The following is a 20740-nucleotide window of genomic DNA, read 5'->3' on the forward strand; positions in this document are numbered from 1 at the left end:
TATATAGAACAATTTTTGTCCGGGATTTACTTCATCTATCAAACCAGAACAGAATTGAGTCTCAATTTAGGGATCCATCACTCCAGCCTAACCCCATCTAGTCCCATGGATTAGCGCCCAACCACTGTAGTGATGGGATCTAACCGAACCCGTAAGTCCCGTAGTCAGATTAGGGAAAAGATTATACTTGGATCATAGAGACCAACGCTTTTTTCCTCATTGAGAGGCACAGCCATTGATTCTTTTCCATAGAACAATTTTTGTCCGGGATTTACTTCATCTATCAAACCAAAACAGAATTGAGTCTCAATTTAGAGATCCATCAGTCCAGTCCCATGGGTTAGCCAACCGCCCAACCCACTGTAGTGATGGGATCCAATTAAGAATTTGGTTAGGTTGTCCCGGGTACCATGAACAAGAGTTCCCAGGTCCCCTAGCTAGATATTCATGCAAAGTTAAAACTAGTCACACCACTTACACACCCAATATGAAATTGCCTTTTTCACAGATTCAACAGTCTTTAAAACAATCATTTAATGAAACCATAGTGTCACTGATCATAATCCTCTAATTATCGAGTTGAATCCTTATTTCCAAACATTCCTTCATCGATGTACCTATGGCATCATTGGCAACCAGAACGCTCACCCCCTGTCCACTCAGGGGCCTTTTCGATAGTTCCTAGCTCATAGTAACCGGCAAGTATTCACTTTAACAAAAATGGAGTCTCCGTTTTGAAGATCAGCAAGATCAACCAACAGATCCATATAAAAGAGCCATGGACTCATCCGTTGAGGACCAGCAAGGTCAATCAACTAGATCCATGCCCAAATTCAGAAAACAACTCTTACTCCTTGTTCCAATATCTTCCCCGACATACGTGTGGGTATCTTCGGTGGCCTAGAGCCCGGCATCGTATGGTGAGCACCCTCTAGAATCCTTCACAGGTCAACTAGCGCTTCACTCATAGGCCGCTTCCTTGGTCCCTCACATCAACTATACAAGAAGCTCACCATTTAAATCAAACCGAGGCTGGTCAAGACCTCGGCCGACCTTGCTACACGAGACGTCCTCCGTTGACTCTCCATCAGCAGTTTTGCAACTTTAACAGATAGGTCTCCACACGACCTCATTCACAAGACGGTCAAAATGCTTCTCCAGCATTCTTGACATAAAACAGTTATTTAAAAACAGATTTCACATACAAATACAGTTCCAACAATATTTCCATCTTTTCTCATCACTCTACATCCTTTTACATTAGTCCCCATCTTTTCTCATCTTCCCACAAATTTTTTTTCTTCATCGATCCCTATCACATCACATCATTCCTACATCCAATCGCATCATCCACACATCAATCCACATCATCCATACATCCATCTATATCATTCACATAAATCCACATCATCCATACATTTATCCACATCAATCCACATTATCTACACATCCATCCACATCTTTCATACATCCATCCACATCAATCCACATCATCCATACATCCATCCACATCAATCCACATTATTCACACATCAATCTACATCATCCATACATCCATTCACGTCAATCCACATTATCCACACATCAACCCACATCATCCATACATCCATACATCCATTCACGTCAATCCACATCATCCATACATCCATTCACGTCAATCCACATTATCCACACATCAATCCACATCATCCATACATCCATTCACGTCAATCCACATTACCCACACATCAATCCACATCATCCATACATCCATCCACACATCCATCCACATCTTTCATACATCCATCCACATCAATCCACATCATCCATACATCCATTCACATCAATCCACATTATCCACACATTAATCCACATCATCCATACATCCATTCACGTCAATCCACATTATCAACACATCAACCCACATCATCCATACATCCATTCACGTCAATCCACATTACCCACACATCAATCCACATCATCCATACATCCATCCACATCAATCCACACATCCATCCACATCTTCCATACATCCATCCACATCAATCCACACGTCAATCCACATCTTCCATACATCCATCCACATCAATCTACACATCAATCCACATCATTCATACATCCATCCACATCATCCACATCATCCACATCAATCCACATTATCCACTCATCCTTCCACATCAATCCACATTACCCACACATCCATCCACATCAATCCACATTACCCACACATCCATCCACATCCATCCACATCAATCCACGTTACCCACACATCAATCCACATCATTTCATAAGTATTTCCATTCTCATGTAATCACATCTTTTTCTATCTCATCCTTATTTCCTCATTTATCCTCATCAGATCTCATCCACTTGCATCTACCCATACATCTCATCACTTCACATACATTAACATCTATCCAGTTTACATCGCATCTTATCACATCCATTTCACATCACATCTCATTCATTCACATCGCGATTCACATGCTAACACATTCATTCACGTCCCTTATCGTTGATTCACATCCTGATTCACATCACACCACATCCAATCACATCTCTTATCATTCATTCACATCCCGATTCACATGCTATCACATTCATTCACATCCTATATCATTCATTCAAATCCTGATTCACATGCTAACACATTCATTCACATCCTATATCATTCATTCACATCCCGATTCACATGCTAACACATTCATTCACATCTTATATCATTCATTTACATCTTGATTCACATGAAATCACATCTCATCTATTCATTCACATTTATAAGATTCACATCACATCTCATCACATCTATTTATCTCTCATTCTCATCACTTCTATTTTCATCACATCCATCCATCCATTCTTTCCCATCTATCTGATTCGCATCCCATATCACATCTATTTACCTCTCATTCTCATCACTTCTATTCTCATCACATCCATTCTCTATTGATTCTCATCTATCTGATTCATATCACATCTTATCACATCTATTTATAGAATGTAAGAGAATTCTTATTTTTGATATAAAGATTCTTTACGCATCTATTTATGCATAAGAAAAACTTGAGTGGGAATAAAACTTTTATAAAAATCCGTTTATGCATCTACTTATGCATAAATTCAATTTTAAGGAGAATAACACTTTCAAAATAAAAATAAATCTTTTATGCATCTTTCTATGCATAAATTCAATTTTAATGAGAATAACTCTTTTGAAATAAAAATAGATTTCTTTATGCATCTTTCTATGCATAAAATCAAAATTGATGAGAATAATTCTTTTGAAATAAAAATAAATTTCTTTATACACCTTTCTATGCATAAAATCAAAATTAATGAGAGTAACTCTTTTGAAATAAAAATAAATTTCTTTATGCATCTTTCTACGCATAAAATCAAAATTGATGAGAATAACTCTTTTGGAATTAAATAAATTCTTTATGCATCTTTCTATGCATAAAATCAAAATTGATGAGAATAACACTTTTAGAATTAAAATAAATTCTTTATGCATCTTTCTATGCATAAAATCAAAATTGATGAAAGCAATGCTTTTATAATAGAAAAAGTTCTTTTATGCATCTATTTATGCATAAATTTAATTTTAATGAAAGTAACACTTTTATAATTAAAAAAATTCTTTTATGCATCTATTTATGCATAGAAATCAATTTTGATGAAAGTAACACTTGCATAGAAATTGATTCTAATGAAAATAACACTTTTATATAAAAATATTTCTAATATGTATTTTTCTATGCATAGAATAAAAATAACACTTTTAGAATACACAAGTAGTGGGGATTACTCTTTTTGAATAATAAAAAGATAAAACTTATTTCACCAAATTTAAGAAAATTTTTCCATAACCTCCTTTGTATGGTTGACCGTTTTTCAAATTTTTCACTCTAAAATTTACCAAAAATTATCCAAGATGATTTAAATCATTCTAATCTAATCAATTTCCACTTTATTAAGAGTTTAATTCCATCAATTTGATTACACATCTACGATAAAGAAAGGCTGAATTCAATAATGAAGAGAAGGGGGAAAGCCTTTCCAGCAAGGTATAACATCCATTTTCATTTTAACGAAAGCAGAAATAAGAAAACCATAAAATAGAATAAGAAAAAGTAGAATTTCTAACTTACTAGGAGTTTTGTGAGTTTTCCTTTCAAATTGGCTTGATGGTTTGAGGGATCTACTCTTGTTTGCAACAAGAGTGGCCACCAATTCTTTTGAAGAGAAAATGGTCAAAAACAAATGAATTATCAATTCACTATTTTTGGCTCCGGGAGGAGTAGAGTAATAGTGCATAAAACACTATTAACCATTCTCCAAGGGAGAGGCTTCATTTATAGGAGAAAGTGAGCCTCTAACCAAGCAAACTGATTCTAAAATTTTCCAGATCAATTTGGTCAACTTTTGACCATTTTTAGGTCAATTTAGCTTACTTTTTGGATCTAGTTGAAAAAGCAGGAGAGAGGAGAGATGACAATATCTCATTATTTATGAGTTTAAAACTCAACCACACATGTGAAATAGGCGCCTCCTTCATGAGGAGAACTCCCCACACTGAGGTGTCAAAAATGCATCATTTCTTCTAAATATCTCTTCTTTTTTAACTAATAACCTTGTCGTTAGTCAACTCTTCATCTTATGTGAGCATTTACTCATTTTTGGGAGATTTTATTTTATTCTTCCATTTATCTCCTCCCTACATTTGGATTTATCTAATTGGTCCCATAGGAACCTTAATTCTAAAATTTGAAAAATTCTGGATCCTTAGGCTACGGTTTTTTACCTAATTTTAATTTATTCCAATTGAACATTGGAAATTTCTTTTTGAATATCTGTTTCAAGGGAAACCATTTTAGACACTAGGAGGATTTTTATATCCAAAAATATCTCAGTTTTGAATTACCTCCCTCTAGACATTTTCTCTCTCTAGGCCAAAACAGGGTAAAATATTTCAGAGAGGGGAATAATTATAAGATCATAAGGGGAGATTCTTACACTTGCACACCTCAAAAGCGAGAGGGAGGAATCTTACACTAGCACATAGTGCAATTGGCAGAAGCTGTTATCCCGCTTGACTCTCAACAGCCCCTCTCAAGCTTATGATGTACTGCCATAGATGAAGATGTAGACGAGCTTGGGCTATCAAAGCTCTCAACACTCCCCCTCAAGCTCATCCCATGTACTCCCAACATAGTACGAAAGTACTCAAACTTCTCCCTACTAATTGGCTTTGTAAAGATGTCAGCCACCTGCTCTTCAATCTTCACATATTGCAAATCCATTGTACCATCCAACTCTTTTTCTCTTCACATATTGCAAATCCACTATGCCATCCAACACTTTTTCTCTGATAAAATGATAGTGGACCTCTATGTGTTTGGTCCACACATGAAAAACTGGATTCTTGGCCAATTGTGTGCTGCTCATGTTTCACAATGAATGACAACCTTGCCATCAATAGGCTCACCCAAATCAGCCAAGAGACTCTTTAACCATACCCCTTTACATGTAGTAATGGTTGTACCCCTGTATTTAGCCTCTGTACTAGATAAAGCAACAGTAGGTTGCTTCTTGCTGCTCCAACTCACCACTGCACTTCCAAATGTAAAGGCATAACCACTAGTAGACCTCCTGTCATAGGAGCTACCTGCCCAATCTGCGTCTGTGTAGCCGTGTACATCGAAGCCTTTACCATGCTCATAAAGAAGACCATAATGTTCAGTGGTCTTTAAATAGTGCATAATGCGTCTCAGTGCATCCAAATGAGGTTTTCTGGGGCTTTGCATAAATTGGCTTACTAGTCCCACAACATAACTTAGATCCGGTCGTGTGATAGTCATGTAAATAAGCTCGGGGGGGTCACTATATGTAAATCCTCTACATCACGTGCGTTCAAGGCCTATTTAAAAAGTCCCTTATCTATGAATTTTTTAGTGAATATAATGTATCCTTTCTTATTCAAATCTGTAAATTTTTAAAAAAATACAATAAATAAATCCCCTCTGTAAATATATTTCTGTAAGTTTTAAATATTTAAAATGTCCTTCTGTTGAACCCACGTGATACTTACATATTTATACGAGTGACCCCCCCGAGTAAATAAGACTGCCAACAATCATCTTTCTATACATAGATGGATCATCCAACTCTTCACCAAAATCAGCCCTCAGCTTCACATTCTGCTCCAAAATATGGGATGACAGGGCTTATGCCCTGTCATCCCATATTTTGTCAACATATCCAATGCATATTGGCGTTGCACTAACCATGTACCTGCATGGTCTTTGATCACTTCAATCCCAAGAAAATATCTCAATTCTCCCAGGTCTATCATGTCAACCTACCCACTCAATGCCTTCTTGACATGCAAAACATCTGTAGCATGTTCTCTTGTGACAATCAAGTAAGACAAAAGCAAGAGCTCTCAATAGCACAAAGGGAGATTGTATCCATTCATTTGAGAAAATGCCTTATATACAATTGGCCCTTATTCACACTTGGGCACCCAAAACTTACTTAACTAAGGCCTTGGGTGGCCAATATCTCATAATGTACAACTTTTATAGTGCCTTTGAAATAAGACTTATTGATGTCCTCAAATGTAGAAGCATATTTGTTAATCCAAAATGGGATTAACATCCCCCCCTACCTGATGTAGGTTCTGTCCTTAGAACCTGTTTATTACCGACATCAAAAGACTTGGTCGTCGAACTCGTGGTGACGATAGAAGTTACAGTGTGAATGAAGCCTTTTTAGGGTTCTTTTGAATGGAGTGTGAGATCTCCATAACCCAGTATCGACCATGTCTTTGAATGTGACATGCATAAAGGCTGGTAGACACCTTAGGTGGTGATAATACAACATCATGCCTTTGTCATCACTGGGTCCTTGATTTATGTCGAATTGCAACTGATCAGCACCATATCCATCATACCTTTCCTTGGGTTGATGTATCAGGACCACAAGCAATTTTAGGAATCGAACGCTAGCCACAGTTGTCGGGTCCGGTTGTCGGGTCCGGGATATGGCACCATGCCTGTATCCGATTCAGCATCTGCTTCCTTTTCTCTCCTATATCTCTAAATGTGGCTGGCATGAAGATGGGAAAGTTATAACATACATGTGAATCCTATTGCTTTGCCTCTTGAAACTCCAAAGGTGTCCATCTTCTCTTCAATGGCGTGTACAAGGGATGTACTCTTTGAGTTAGTGGGCACACACATATATTCATGGCTATAATCCGGGATTGTGAGGTACTCTTTTCTCCAATCTGGTTGCATTCCAAAATCCTCTAGCTTGGGATTGGCATCATCTATGATAATTGTTGTATAACCCCCTCTTGTGTGGACTGGATGAGCCTTCCTCCACCTACAAAAGTAGTAACTAATTATAAATGTCACAATTCTTATTTCCAACAGATCTGCCAATTGTGGATTTGCTAGCTTGGTGTGCCATGCCAAATTAGACTATAAAGTGTCCTCTCCAGCCAAAGGCAGGATCTCTTCTAATTCCTGTCTAGGTGCTCGAAGAGGGTACGGTACATAGGGTTGCTTCGTCGGTGTCACATCTGAGTATGCTTTTGGTAGAATCCGCCAAGTTGGTTCAAAAGGTGTTATTTGCATTAACACCTTGAACATGAGTTTTGGTTTTAGTAGCAGATTCCTAGCTCTTATGAATCCTTCGTACTCTACAGCAGACAAGGACTCAAGAATATTATCATCAGTAAAAGATTCAATGGTGTCGCGGCTTTCCTCGAGGATTTTTACAAGTTTATAATGATGCAACAACAAAGTCCTCTACAATAGCAAACACCTACACAAAAATTTTCATTCTCAACATAGTAGCTACAAATTCTTTCATCAAGATCAAGAGCAAAAGATAAGCAATGACTTCACGAGCTTTAAATTAAACATGTGTGGCTCTTCAAATTAAATAGGTGTATTAAAAACTGGCTCTTCATACATCTCTCTTTTACAATTCTATACTTCAATTGTTCCCTTGGAGAGCATAATTGCATTGCACTTGATTGGTTTTCCTTTCTCTTAGAAGACCAATTAAGGAATTTTGGCACTTACTCAAGTGCTATTTTTTAAAAACTTATGTAATTTGTAACTATTTTTATTAAAAAAGGGATGGAAATTACTTTTTTAGATAATAATTCTAGATTACTTTTATAGCTATTTGTAAAATACTACATAGTTTAGCTTACAAATATGCCTTGCACATGCACATTGGTGCTTTATAATGATCACTAGTCCATAATATAATGATCACTAGTCCACAACTCATGCATTACTGCGGCATTTAAATTTGGATTTGTGTAGTAGAATATATTATGTTAACCTATAAAAGATTTATGTGATAGATTAGTTTAAAATTTTCTCATGTTACTGTGCTAAAATTATATGTGTGTACATATATCTAGACACATATCATGCATGTGAGAAAAAACCCATTCTTTTATACACGTGCATACAAACACATATTTTTCTCATTAAATACCTAAATGTATAAACTCAATGTGTTGTGTAACTATTTTGAATTATTGAATCTAATACATATGCATTGCCTCTCTCTCTCTCTCTCACACACACACACACACACACACACACATGTTTCTGTTGAAATTTGAGCATAATGATGAGCTATGGTGGATCATACAGTAGAATCAACATGATTAACAAAGTGATTAAGAAATGATTAAGACGTAATTAGTGAATAATTAGCAAATAGATTAATGTAGGCATGGATACTCAAAAACCAGCAAATTCTCATTAGGGCTATGCCTCAATTTATAGAGTTTACATCAAGCATCAAATCCCATTAATTTCTCCATGATTCACTTCCTGAATATCTCCACCTTTTGCCTGATTCTCTCCACCTCTTCTCTTTTCCCTGAATATCTCCCAGAATATCTCCACACTCCTAAATTCCCTCATGCTACCCATTATTCTCTCCCAGTAGATTCTTCTCACCTTTTCACAGGTTCTTTCACAATTACATCTCTTTTACAGCCTCTATCCAAGAGCTTGTTCCCACACACACCCTATTCACTTGTATTTTCAACACCTCCCCTCAAGTGAATACTCCTAGTACACCTAGACCCTATACCAAGTTTGCCTCCCCTTACTTAATAGTCCGCGACTTGTGTCTACTCCTCCCCTCAAGTTATCTCAGCACACCTGGACCCTGTATCAAGTTTCTTTCTTACTTGACAGTCCGCGACCAGTGCCTCAAGTCCCTAAACTCCATAGTCCTTGACACTCTCTCTCTCTATGTGTCCAAGGCTACTATAAGTGCCCGCGACCTTGACTAAAGTGCTCACACATACATCTACCACGTGGCCTACATCATCGGTGGCTCAGAGGTGGTTTTACTTTATTGGGGCAGGTTACATTGGGTTGTGGGGTCTCTCTTTCTCTCTCTCTCAAAGATTTTCACATGGCTCCTCACTCTTTGGAGCCTCACATCTTTTCTTGTCTTCAGTCTTCTTCTCGTGGCAGCTTCTCTCCACGCGTCCGTCTCTTCTTTCAGTCTTCTTGGGGCAGCTTCTCTTCTCGTGGCACCTTCTCTTCTCGTGTCCATGTCTTCCTTCAGATCTTCTTCTCGGTGTGGATCCTCTTCTTGGGAAGAGATATTCTTCTTCTTTCATGGCTGGGGCCATGAGCTCGTCCGTCAAGTCATTTTGCTCCATGTGAGCAACATGTTTCAATGTTTTACTGACAGTTCCTTTGGGTTTTTTATGTTTATCTTGTATCATTATGCAATGCAAACCCAAATTTATGCGGGAGGTCTTACCTCTTGCCTTATTCTGGACAAGGGCAGTGTCTGTTCCCATTTTTACACTGATGCAATGTGCCCAATACATAATGCGTATAGCATTCATTCTCATGCACATTCCCAAATGCAACTCTGGCTGTGAATAATCTTGATTTTGAGTGAGATTTACAGGCATTAACCAAGGGTTAAATGCAAAATGATGATTTTCACAATTTTATCAGCACAATTTTACCAGAAATTACATTAAATCAAGGGTAACCAATTTGTACGGGATGGTTGGAGTATCAAACCAACTCCGATTTGAAATATGAAGTTATAGGGATCTGTATCAGATACCTAATGGTTAATTTGAACCCTCAATTGCACCAAAGTACAGTGATTAGCACTGATTAATCACTGATTAGCAAATTAATGCTCTGTTTTGTGTGCAGAAAACAGAGTATGCGGGGAGTCCAGAGTGCCTTCCACTTCAAATGAGCTCAAATGCTTTCAAAGGCATCAATAGCAATGAGTCTAGTAGAGGATTAAGCCAAGAAACACAAGATTTGACCAAATAATGAAAGCTTAATCTCTGTTTTACCAAAGTCACCTGCAGATTTGATGAAGAGCTTGGATCTCACTGTAGACTTGATGAAATTGATTTCTGTCTTCACCAGCTTGTAGAGAATGCTTGATTACCCCTTGGGCTAGAAGGAATTGAAGCAATTTGATTTGAGCAAGTAGCAATGGCAAAAATCCCTCAGAAAAACGGCGCCCTTCATTCTGCAAAAATCTGCATTTCTGCGCTGAATTGGCCCACAAGAATTGAGTTGAGTGTAGCCCTATGAGTCTACTATAAGTGCCTAAAAGGGCTTAGCCTAATGTTATGTGTGCAAAGAGAATGGAGTCCTCCACTGGCTGGGGGTGAAGGGGAAGATGAAAAACTCACTAAAAATTGATTTTTTTTGCTAATTACCTACTAATCCTAATTAATTCACTAATGGGCTCATAAATCTGATTGATTCTAGGCATGGCTCTGATACCATGTTGAAATTTGAGCATAATGATGAGCTATGGTGGATCATACACTAGAATCAACATGATTAACAAAGTGATTAAGAAATGATTAAGACATAATTAGTGAATAATTAGCAAATAGATTAATGTAGGCATGGATACTCAAAAACCAGCAAATTCTCATTAGGGCTATGCCTCAATTTATAGAGTTTACATCAAGCATCAAATCCCATTAATTTCTCCATGATTCACTCCCTGAATATCTCCACCTTTTGCTGATTCTCTCCACCTCTTCTCTTTTCCCTGAATATCTCCCAGAATATCTCCACACTCCTAAATTCCCTCATGCTACCCATTATTCTCTCCCAATAGATTCTTCTCACCTTTTCACAGGTTCTTTCACAATTACATCTCTTTTACAGCCTCTATCCAAGAGCTTGTTCCCACACACACCCTATTCACTTGTATTTTCAACAGTTTCATCCATTGAAAATAGTTTAGTGCTTCCTCATCCTACATCATATCCTAGCATTGCAAATAGGAAGCTTGGAAAGTCATTGGCACACCTGCGAGAATGCTATTCTCTTAGATACTTCCAAGATGCAAATAGAGATGTTCTACATGCTTTCAAGTTGTTGGTAAGAAGGTTGCAACATCTGTATATCGATTCTTGATATGGTCCTTGTGCACACATCACGGTTTCTTTAAGTGGGTAGCTAATCTAAGAAAATATTGCATAAAGAGAGTGCTTCTACCAAGGTGGGGTCCTTGCTATAGTATGTCATGATATCTTGGTCTTCGGTCAAGCTATTAAGCCCATTAACACATTGTACATAACATTCCTTGGGGTTTCTCATTCAATGCAAAGCTATGTCTACACAAAGGTTGAGAATGCAAAAAAGGGCTTCCAAGGAGCTACTTGGTGAGTGGATTTTTGTGGACTCATGTTTGTGGATCTTGAACACACATAGCTTTGATTTAGCTCTTTGTTATGTGTGGTTGGACACTAGACATTGAGCCACCTAGTCATACGCACATCTCTATCACCTTTGGCGACTCACTAGCTCCAAGGTTTGGGAAAAAGGCTATTTAACTATGTTACAGCTTTGCATAAACTTGTTCTACAATCTATGATTCATGCCAACCCTCTTGATCAGGGCCTATAAATGTAGGTGCATCATGCTTTCATTGAGGATATTTCCTCTGTTTGCCCCATCACAAACTCAATGCAAGGTATGGTACCCGAATAGTTTTGGGGGTACATTTGCACCCTACTCAGCCATTACCCAACCACATTGCCCACTTAGTTATCCTCATCTTGTTCAGATTTCAAACGTCTTTTGTTGACCCACACCCACTGAGCTCTGCCTCTGCTAAGTTGACATAGACTCTTTTTGAAATCCATGACATGTGGAGGTAATGAGGAGAAAGTAATTTTAGTGTGATATGTAGAGGTAATGAGGAGAGTAATTTCCTAAAAGAGATAGTATAGATGCAGTGCCAAGCTTCATCACCGAGTTCATGATGGGCATTGAGTGTGATTTTCTGGAAAGGTGGCCTCTATCACCTCCCAAAAGAAACACACTCACAAAGACCAAAAAGAAGATAGCTCTTGATCCTAAACCAAGTCAACGGAAGAACAAAAAAGGAAGCATCCATGTCATAAATACATAACCCATTAATGGAAACTAAGGCTTGAAACATATGGAATAGACCAAAGATTACTTATTAGTTCTCAAAGTACATGGATAGAGAGAGAGTGGCTTAATCACACATGGATTTCACACACCTAGGGTGATGTTGGCAAGAGCCACATCATGCGGTGAGCATAGAGAGGAAAACCAAAGACTTTGGTGAAGGTATGGGTGATGTGGGGAAAGAAGAGGCTAGCACGAGCTTGAGGACTAAGAGAAAATTTGTCCTTTGATGGTGATATATAGCCCCTTTTATAGGTGGAGAGGGAATCCCTTAGCAAAGGATTTAAGTGGTGTGAAAATGGCTCGATGAAGAGGTTGTAATTGGACCAGGTCTCAACAACTACTGCTACATCCAAGATGGTGGAGAAACATTCAAAAGATATGATTACAATTTTCTTTTGAGCCAAGATTTTCAAACGCTATTTTAAATAGGTTTGGGGTGAAATCATTACAAAGTGGTGAATGTAATTATGGGTAAGAGAATGAGTGAGGTTCCAAGAGGTTTGGGTAAATTGTCCAGAATTTTTACAATCCACTGTTTTGGCTGTAACATTTTCAGTGTAGCTCAGATTGAGGAGCTCCAAAACCAGAATTGAAGTTTGCCGTGTGCTTTGTAAATTTGACTTTAGGTTTCATACAATGTATGACCCGAAAAGTCTCATCCCCAAATTTTGAGTGGAAGATGGTCAAAATTTGAATTTAAAAATGTATACCCTGAAAAAAAGTCCTTTTGGTGGGTCTCCCATGTCTCCAAGACTTTTTTTGCCAAGCCATCTTGGGAAGAAAAAGTGTACATATATGTATATAATATCAAATGGAATCTTGAATTATTTAGGCATAATGCTCACCTCCTCTCCTTTGGTGATATAAGACTTGTGCACATGTGTGGAAAATTCCAATAAATGCCAAGTCTTTGGGCCCTCTTTGTGGATTATAATACTATCCTAATTCTAAATAATTTAAGCCATTATTCCCACCCTCCTTGACTTGGATTGCCAAACCTATTCTACTAGGCTTATTACTCACCTTATATGGTGAAATCTAAAAAAAAATCCCACATGCCTTATATATGACCAAGATATATATATAAGAAAATAATAATATGAATTTTTACATTTGGAATAGGCTACAGTTTTTAAATGTGAACAATGCCCATATAATTAAATAAATGCAAGATGGGGTCCAAGAAATGGTGAAGAAGAATTGCCTTGGATAAATCCTCAAAATGACAAGGTGCTCCGATGAAGATGATGAAAATGTGGTAGTGGGTTGAAATATATTGTGATAGGTTGTGCATCTACTCTCAATCCCTTAAAAAATAAAATAAAAAAGTGAATGGATAATGTAAATGAACTAGTGCATGTAATGTGTGAGGTTTTTTTAACATTTTTTAAGGAGTGATTTCTAGGGAAGGTGCTAAGCAGTGATCTAGAGGGTGTGCAAGAATGTGATTGTTTTGGAAAAAGTGCAAACAAGTGTGTGAAAGGGTGAATTTACAAATATGTGGGTACAAATAGTGTTTTCAAATAAATATGGCTCATATTCAAACCTCCCCCTTCATTAGAAGTATTCATACCTCTAATAGTGAACTGAAAAGGTAGGCAAATGAGGAGGTATACTCTCCTAGATCAAATGTGTTGAATTGATCCTCTTTCTTGTCATCTAGATCTTCCTCTTGCTGTTGCTGAATTAGAGAGGCTTCCAATGATGGATCTACCCTCTAGAAATATGGCCTCAACCTTGTAGAGCGGTTCTCTCTACCGTCAAATATAGTGCTCATAGAGTACTACTGATCAACAAATGTGTTAAGAAACACAATGTCAATCCGAGGACTCGACCCGATTAGTGCATGAAGGCTTTATCCCATGAGGGAGAGCTCACATACACAAACCACCACTTGACGATTCAACCATTCAACACCTCAATCAATCTCTCAATCCCTTAAATCCACTACACTAATCAAGAGAACAAGCAATGCATGGCAATCTCTTAATCCCATTCAAACATTGATTAAATCTTAGCTTTCCCTAATGCCTGCAATCCCATAAGCGTGCATCTACTAACCCACAAGCTTAAGCAAGCATAGAATGTAACATTCACAAACCCACAAGCTCATAGAGAGAGTCTATCCATGAATAACTCATTTCCAATGAAGTGGGCAAGAGCTTGCATCAATGGAGACTACACACACACACACTACAAGCATGCAGCATACACAAGAGAAAGAAAGAAGCATTCAACTAATCATAGATTAATCTACTTCAATGATGCTAAAACAGATTAAGAGAAAGAAGTGGAGCTATACTCATTAGAGCTTGATGCTCATTTGAGTACAATAGAGAGAGAGTTAGAGAGTTGCCATAGCATGAGAGCTCAAGAGCTTCACTCAATAGCTTATGAGAATGGCCAAAAACGTCCACTTTCTTTAGCTAACATCTCTTTTGTAGAGATGTCACTAACCCTAACCCTAGGCCTCTTTCACACATGGGCGGACAACCCCATAAGTGAGCCTTGCTTAATACACTTAGAACTCTCATTTAGAACCCACATTGGCCTAAAACGATTTACATTGCACTTCGGCATAAAAATATGGGAAAATTATGTACGTCTTTATGTTCCCATGGCTACAATCCCGCTCTCTCGCATTAATTGCTTCCGGTCTCCTTCCATAATCCGTGTTCCCGTGAGTGTTCCCGTGGAACATTCCCCCCTTCCTAAATCGCGCACGTCCTCGAGCGCGGTAGAAGCAAAAGCTGCAAAAAACAATGGAAGACAAGTAAAGCCTTTTATTGAAAAAAAAAACAGCAATGACAATCTCACACGTGAGCATGCAAGTGAAAGGCCGATTAGAGTTTTAAAGAGTGCTAAAAGAAGTGAGTAAAGACTAGTCAAAGTGAGACTAAGTGGTAGATAGTGCTATGCAAAGGCAAGTGTGCTTGTACACCGCAGGTTATGACCGCAGTCTCAATGTCCTACAAGTGTTTAAGTTATTCCTAAGTGGCAACCCTATTCCTAAATATGAGCAATGGTGATTGGATCTTTCTTTCTTTATTTCTTTTTTTTCTCTTTTTTTTTTTGTGTGTGTGCGTGCGTGCGTGTGTGTGTGTGTAAAAGATGATAAAGAGAAAAGTTCCATCCCAATAAGACTCAAGCAATGGCCAAGAGACCTCCGCCAAGAGAATCTAAAGGCCGCTAAGTATCTCAAGGGCGACAGACCCTTTTCTTTCTTTTTGACATAAGGAGTACCCCATGAAGATGAGGGCATCGGTCTCGAGGGCCCATAATGTACCCCAGAGTTCTACCAGCATCTATCAAGGCGATAGAGTCCTTGAAGGTCTTCTTCTTAATCTTTTAGACGTCAGTGTTCACCCCATGGAAACCAAGGCATCGGCTCCAAGGTGCTAAGACAACCCAAGGTCCTACCAAGCATTCCACATGGCTGTAGACACGTCATGTCTCGATTCACTTGTATATATTTTTAAGGGCATGATTTTCGTAAAATTTTTATTAATCATAGCACCTAGCCCATACCACTAGGGATAACTAATATACTTCGAGAGCATAAGAACTTGGCATACTCCGTTGGCATATATCTTACACCGTCTTCAAATAGAAATACCTTCTACTAAGTCCTCTAAGAATCTAGAAATCAGTCACCACATGGTAACAACTAATTTAAAACTTAAACCAGCCAACTGTGTGTGAACATGCAAACAATATATGCAAAAGTGAAAAGCACATAAAGAACAAAAGATTATGATTTGAATACACCTGTTGTAGAGCTCGTTAATGTTGTGCGTTTGCATTGATGCATTGCTGATGTTGTGCAAATTGCTTCTCTTTGTTCTTTGTAGGCATTGCATGTCTCCCCCCTTCCTAATTTGTGTGCAAAGTAGGTGGACTATTGGGGCGTGTTTGTATGCTCTTGTTTAGCTGAGATCTCTGCAAAATGTCTTATTAACAAACAAGAAAAGAAAAGAAAAGAATAAAATTTGTTATTGGTGCCAATCACCGAATATAGCCGAGGGAAAAAACCCACAGTGGGAGAAAAGTGCCCTGGCTTGTTGATCTTATTGTGGAGTTGATGAGCTTACCCTTGCATTGGTGGTGGATCCGTGTCCACTTCTGCTAGAAAGATGGTATCAATCACTTCAGGATGCAAGGACAACCTTGTACAAAAGCCGGCCTCTGGAGAAGGTGGTAGAGGAAGGAGTGCTTCCTCGCTAAAATATGGCCTCTGGAGAAGGTGGTAGAGGAAGGAGTGCTTCCTCGCTAAAATATGGCATTGATTCTATGGGAAGGTTAAGCAGACAATTTCGATTTTGGAATTACTCAATATAGGTACTCATAGTGATCCAAAATTGACATGTTGAGGCTGGGGGAAGGAGGGCTTGTAAGATAGGTGGTTGCAAGTCATTTATGCATGTATCCCTCCATTGTTGTGCTTGAACCTCCTCAGGTAATCTACGTTGATTTGGTCCTTGGTCTGGTACTCTCACATCAAGAAGGTTATGGCGTTGGGGTGTAATTCCCACAATTTGTTTCATTAAGCCCGTGCCATATCGTCGAAAGTAAGAGCGGCATAGCCAACAAATGTGTGAAGCTTCTCCTAATACGAGTCGTGCACACTCTTGACAATGTGAAAATGGGTGATGCTGTTGATAGAATAAAGTGACAAAGTGTTGCCCACAACAAATTTCACCTAAGGGAGCATAAAAGTACCTAGAATGAGTTTGAAAAGGAGGAGCACTATAACCCTCACGATGTTCAGGTTGAGTACTATCAGGGTCAATGCATGGTGGACATGTATCTCGCCAAGTATCCATCAGGAGGTATCTGGGCATAGAACAATGAAATTTAGAAACTTCAAACTTTATACACTCATATCCATCATTACAATCCCTATCAAAAACATTGTAGATAAGATCATCTCAAAAAGAACACAATCCTGTAAAGGCATAAGGAACCACATTAATAAAAGTGAGACTATTCAAACAGTGATCTACTAAAGAGCTTCAATTGTAGTGTTAATGCCTTACCTTTGGTTTTGGGTATGTCCTTCTTAAGGAGTGGGAAGGTTAGCAATTGTCGAGGAATTTGAGCAAGATTAGAGGATTTAGGCAGTGAAGTGCTAGAATCTATGCTCAAAGGAGACTCATGTAAAGTTGGATTTGTCTTAGGTACACAAGTTGATGGTGGAATTGTGTAACAAGGAGAAATTGGGACAATTGGTGATTCAATACATGTTTGGAGAAGGTCAACACAAGTAGATTTGTAGGTGCTATTACAACCACCTATCCTATCTTGAAGAGGTTGTGTTGATTTCCTTTGCACCCACTGATATAAAAAACCAAGAGTGGCTTTTGGAATCTTATTGATACACTCTTCTGGCTCTAGCAATGCCATGGCTCTAGCAAGCCATGGCATTTGGGAAGCCAAAGTGCTATTGCATCCTCATAATAGCCTTGTGCTTTAAGAACATGCTTTGGGACCCAATGAGTACAATCTGAGGTTTAGGCTTGGAAAAATATGCTTTTTAGGAGGTTTAGCAACTAGGCTAGATGGTACAAGTTTGTACGCATCTTTGGGTAGCCAAATTGACAATTCCTTCTTGCCTGGCCTTCTTTGAGCAGTGACTAGAGTAGTTGGAACATGCCAGCCATGGCCCTCATTTAAGGACTCATCAATTATCCACATCATTTGTCTTGGAGCTTGAAGAGTAGATGTTGAAAGTGGGTTGTGTAAGGTAGAACTACCACCCTTTTGACATGATAAAACTCGTGGAGCAGCAGATCCCAAGATGCAATCAGAATCAATTTGCAATTTGTATTGTCTATTCTTCCAATCTAATGAACAATTGGTAGCACTTAACCACGATTGACCAAGAACAGCCTCTACCACTGCCTTGGACTTACTAGCCACATAAAAGGGAACTGACATCTGGTGATCCTGAATGGATATCATAATGACACATTTTCCCTCTATAGGGTTATCTTCACCTGAGAAGCTTCGTAAGTCAATAGGAATGTGCACGTGTTGGTTGTCCCAAGGCTACCCATGTGTCAAATGAGAGAACATTATAATCTGCACCAGAGTCAATTAAGGCAGAGACAAAGTAGGTAGTCTCATGAAGATGAAGACACATGTGAATATTGAAAGGATCGACATATTGTTCATCAGTAGCCAAATCTAAGGTCAACACAGAAGCCTTGCGACGCTCCTTGGCTCTTGCAACTCTAGCTTTAGCTTCTTCTTACACCTGACGTTTAAGTAGGTCATGTGCTTCTTTCCATGTGTGGGCAGCATGCATTTGTTGAAGCATGGCTTCAGTTAATGGTTCATTGTATTTCTTGAGACGACTTCCATTAATGAAGTTAGGCATTTGCTCACCTGCTAGTGTCTCTAAACGCACTGCATCACTAGGAGTAAGCTCATCATATCTGTTAAAATCCCATTGCGAGAAACAATATGGCCCAAAATTTTCCCTTGTCTTACCATGAATTTGCACTTGTCAGGATTCAAGCATATACGATAAACTTGACACTTTTGAAACACAAGTCTGAGGTGTTCTATATGATCATCACGCTCTTGTGAGTGAACACATAAATCATCCATGAAGATCTCAAGAAATAGCCTAAGGTACTCCTTGAATACATGACTCATTAACCGGCTGAAAGGTTGCAGGTGCATTTGTTAGACCAAATGGCATAACACGATAGGCAAAGATGCCATCTTCAGTAGCAAAGGCTATCTTGTGTTGATCCTTTGGATCAATTCACACTTGATTGTAACCGGAGAATCCATCTAAGAAACTATATGCCTTTTTCCCTGCAACTCGTTCCAAAACATGATTCGTGATTGGAAGTGGGTAATGATCACGTACAGTAGCTGCATTTACCTTCTTGAGGTTTACACATACTCGAAGTTTTCCATTTTTCTTGGGCACCACTACGATAGGGAGACCCATTCAGTGTGTTCAATCTCATAGATAAATTTTGCCTCTAAGAGCTTGTTTATTTCTTCTTTTATCTTTCGTGCAAAATTCTCATTGTAAGTATAAGGACGTTGCTTGGAAGGCTTTGCATCCTCTCGCAATAGCTATCTATAAAAACATTGCCTTCTTAAAGATGAAGACCATGAGATGATAAACTTTGAGTCTTTTGCCTAGTGCGCACATTTGTTGGTCCTTCACAAATCTCCTTCTTGTACTTCTGGTACAAGCTAGAAAGTTTTTCCTTAAAAATGGCTATTGTTGATTGTGTGAAAACTATAGCATTATATGGTAGTGATGTGCATGAATAGACTTAGGACCGCCGGGGCACTTTTTCCCTTACTAGGAGGTTTTTTTCCCCCGTGCGTATGTACACCCTCTTATCTACTGATTTTGGGGTGTGTACTTATCTTTTGTATCTGGCACATATTTGTTCATTCTAATCTCGTGAGTTTGTGTGCTCTCAAGCTTCTCTATCTTGTGTGTGTGCATTGTTGGAAAACCCTAACCCTAATTACAACAATTGGTATCAGAGCTAGCTTCCTTGACACTTGATCTAGTAGTCTTGGCTCCCTCCTCATGATCCTGTTTTTCTATCTCCAATTGAGATACCCTCTTAGGAAAAGAAGATATATACTCTCGTGTGTTGTATACAAAGTATACAGAGTGTTCTAGGTCTGCGGTGCGATTTGGGTGCATTTTGGGCACCGTAAGGTTTCTGTAGACGTTCTGGAGAGGCATCATTTTGGATTGATTCTGCTCGATTTTGGGTGTTTGGGCTGTGCAATGACAAAGATTAGCAGCATCTATAGTGTCTTCATCAACAACATCAACCATCATACTTTCGTCGCCAATAACACTCTATTCTCTACTTTGTGTTATTTTTCATACACTTTGCTGGTGATTCCATCAGTTGGCAGCCATCCGAGATTGCATTTATTAGTGAATACTGAGTACTTGTAGTGTGTTGAAAGATTTTGCATTTGGTAGACAATCACGGTTGGCATTAGTGATGTATTCAACATGTTGTCTGTTGTTTGAGGACAAACTTGATGGGACTAACTACCCATTGTGGTCCTATATGATGAGGCATGTACTGGTTGCTAAAGGCATTTGGAATGTGGTCAGTGGTAATGAAACTCGTCCTGTTTCACAACTACCAGTGCAACCAGGTGCTATAGGTACATATGAAGTAGAATCTGATACAGATGTGGCTCCTCCCTCGGGGGGGTCAATCATAAATATGTAAGCGTAGCACGTGGGTTCAATAGAAGGG

Source organism: Cibotium barometz, chromosome 20 (assembly GCF_041138505.1).
Source record: "Cibotium barometz isolate CiBa-2024 chromosome 20, ASM4113850v1, whole genome shotgun sequence".
Lineage (NCBI taxonomy): Eukaryota > Viridiplantae > Streptophyta > Polypodiopsida > Cyatheales > Cibotiaceae > Cibotium > Cibotium barometz.